Here is a 3,735-nt window from a genome sequence, read left to right on the forward strand (position 1 = left end):
ACTGGTGTTGGGTTAATGGGTTAATGTTGGACTTGTGGGCTTGGGCAGCATTGGGTTGGGATGTTTTGGTGATGCACCTTTTCTTTACATAAAACTCTCTCTTCTACATGGTTGCTGTGGATTTGTTTCTCCAAAGTACCCAGACTAATACACTTGGTTAGGTTTATTCCTAGGTATTTTATCACTTTGGTTTCTTGATTTCCTACTGGGACATCTTCCTGCTGGTGTAAAGTTGCCCAACTAAGATTCAGAAGCTTTCTTGTGGATTCTCTTGAATGCATAGAATCATGTCAACTTCAAATAGGAATATTTTTCCTTTTTCCTTTTTTGATTTCTCAAGAACCCACTGCTATTGAGTCAATTCCAACTCAAAGTAAAACTGTATTGGGTTTCTGAGGCCAAAAGTCTATATGGGAGAAAACAGCCTCATCTTTCTCTCACAGAATGGCTGGTATATTTGAGCTGCTGACTTTGTAGTTAGCAACCCAACATCTAACCCACAGCACCATCCAAAACCAAAAAACAAACAAACAAACTTACTGCCATCAAGTTGATGCACACTCAGTGTCGCCATATAGGACAAGGGTAGAACTACCTCTGTGCATTTCCCTCACTGTAACTCGTTAATGGAGTAGAAAGCCCGGTCTTTTACTGCAGAGCATCTGGTGGATTTGAGCTGCTGACTTTGCATTTTGCAGCCCACTACATAACCACTACTCCACCAGGGTTCCTTCACAGCACTATCAGGACTCCTCAATTTGATTTGGGTGCCCTTTATGCCTTTCTTGCCTTATTGCCCTGGCAAGGACATCTAGTACAATATTAAATTACAACGTGATAATGACCATCCTGGTCTTATTCCCAATTTCAAGGGGAAAGGTTTCAGATTTTCTCCACTGAGAGAATTGCTAGCAGTTGGTTATGCATATATCCCCTTAATTATGCTAAGGAGTTTCTGTTCTGTTTCTATATTGCTGCGAGTTTTTATGTATGAGGCACTCTTAATCACAATATTTTCTCTTTATTTATCACTATGGATAAAAAAAAAAACCCTCTGACATAGTAATGGGTAAAAAGTGGGTTGTAAAATAGCATGAACATATTTACTTGTTAATTCAGTTCAGAAAAACAAAACAAAACAGGCTTGGAAACATGTACTTTGAAATATTGGCATTGGTTGCCTGCAGAAGATGAACTGTTGGTTTCTTCCGCAGAACAAACGTTGTTTGATTTGTGTTAAGATGTATTATCTTTGTAATCGATGAACAATAAAAGGGATGGACTTTTGTTGTTGTTCAGTAACGTAACCTAAATAGAAATCTACATGTTGGTTTTGATCATGTAAACTGACTTGGGTGTGTGTTCCAACAACACATCATGGTGACTTTCTTCCTTTCCTTTTTTCCTTGTTTGTCACTCAGAGGTATGTCTTCATTCTTTATTCTGTGACTCACTCAAGAAGGCGCTAACACTGGTGTGTTGCAAGACCTTTCCATGCAATGGAAAGAATACCAGTGTTCACTCCAGTAAGAGGTGTGAATTTAGAATTGCCTTGTTTCATCAATAATAATGAGATTGCATAAATTTCCTACTGCTCCACAGGGGTGTGGTTAGCCTGAAAGAACTGGCCAGCACTAGACAAATACTAGTATCAAATACTAGCTCAAGGGCCAATGACACATTAAAAACAAAACATACTTCAACATTCCTTTGCTGGTTTTGCTTAGCATAATTGCCGCCGAAAGATTCCTGCGGTTACCTGGGTTGGCTCAAGTCACCCACAGGTAGGGGAGCTAGGGGACACATATATGGAGGGTCCATTGCATGCTTTGTGCTCACCCATATTTCACAACCAGTCCTGCTATTCACTTCTCTTTTTATCTAATTTTAATATATATCAAAAGAAGTTTTGTCTCAATCCTGCTGTTTTCTGTTTATGAAGTTTAGCAAACATCCATTTTGAATCATATGGCAATCCTGAGAGTTGGGCAGAGCAGGACTTATCTTTATTTTACAAATGACAAAGAGGCTCTTGGCTCAAAAAAGATATTCTTGGCTGGAGACAAAGCACATCCAGCTCTAGAATCTAGGTCCTACATTCAATGTTTTTGATTTCCCCCCGTGACTTCACAGTGCTCCAGAAAGTCATATACAAGGAGGCCAATCACTACATCTACTTTCAGAGTGTTCTGATGGAGGAACACAATTGTGAATTTGAGACTGGAAACACACTCACCCACATTTGCAATCATATCGATACACAGGGACTGAAACAAAATTCCCAAGAATAAAGGCATAGTTTTACCATAAAATGACACAGGTTTATTCTAGTCTAGCCTATTCCAATTAATTTTATTCTCATTTTATTCCCTCCCAAGGCCCAAACCAGCTGACCTTGCACAGTGCACAGCATGAGATTCTTTGGGTTTTGTGTGCACTGTTGGACATGTATGTGATTTGGTCTCACAGCGATCATAGCATGATTAAGACATACTGTAAGTAATGTCTTAAGAAAAGAGTGGTTGGGGCAGAGTGGATTACAGACAGTGGTGGGAAGATGCCTCAAGGCAATTGTCAGATTCTTCTTCCCACCCCCCTCCTTTTTGGGTCAACTTATTATTCTCTTGCATTGAGTATTTCACCCCCTTAGATTTCACATGTGCCTTGGAAGAAAGGCCTGGCAATCTACTTCTGGAAGATCAGACACTGAGAACACTATGAAGCATAGTTCTAGTTTGACATACATAGAGTTGCCATGATTTGAATTTCACCCAAATTTGAATTTTGCTTGCTTGGTTCTCCTTAAATGGGGCCAATGTGAACATACTCGGAAGATTGAAGTCCAGTGTATGCCTGCTTCATAAGCATCCACACGGATGACCCTACGTGACTTTACTTGTCTTTCAGGAGTTCTGAGTTAGGGGAAAGCTGGACTGTATCCTGCACTATATATGTTGTTGCACAGTTGAGGATCTGCACTGTGGCTCTTTGCCAATGTCAATGGTCTCCAGGCTCCTTGGAGTCAGAATGGGATATTAGTCAGTGGAGGAATTATAGTGAAGCTACATCCCTGAAAAGACACCATTGGCTTTCTGCAGGACCCCTTTCTGCAGGATCCCTTTCATGTCATAATCCCTTTGAAATCTGATGACCTCTTTAAACTATATATATATGTGTGTGTGTGTGTGTATGTATATATACATATAAAGTAAATGGCTCCCAGAGTTGTGTAGGCTCACAAGATCCAAAGCTACAGGTCAGACATGAGAGTGGAGATTTCTACCATGTTTCCCAGAAAGTAAGATATCCCCCCAAAATAAGACCTACTTACAGTTTTGCCTCTCGCTGAAGTATAAGGCATCCCCCAAAAATAAGACCTTCCAAAATAAGACCTCCCTGATAATAAGGCCTCATGAAGCTCCCATAACTCTGGACTCTGGACCATAGTGATGGGTGCCACCACACAGCTCACTGTTGGCCGCAGCACAGCCAGAGCAGACAGGAAGTGTGAGATCTATTTCAATCACAGAGCCAATGCCGCCAGCAGGACAAGCTACCACCTGCTGCTCACTCTGCCCTGACAAAGTCTGATTGACTTACAATTAGACAGTGAGTCCCGAGGGGCAGGAGTCGGGCACATTGTGTGGACACATAGGGGTGACTGAGGTAGCGGGGAAATGTCTGATAAAGGGGTGGGGGGATGTCTGGTGAAGGTGTCCACTGGCACAGGGGTAG

The sequence above is a fragment of the Echinops telfairi genome, unplaced genomic scaffold (genome assembly GCF_000313985.2).
Source record: "Echinops telfairi isolate 266 unplaced genomic scaffold, ASM31398v2 ScPeMD7_7424;HRSCAF=8462, whole genome shotgun sequence".
NCBI lineage: Eukaryota > Metazoa > Chordata > Mammalia > Afrosoricida > Tenrecidae > Echinops > Echinops telfairi.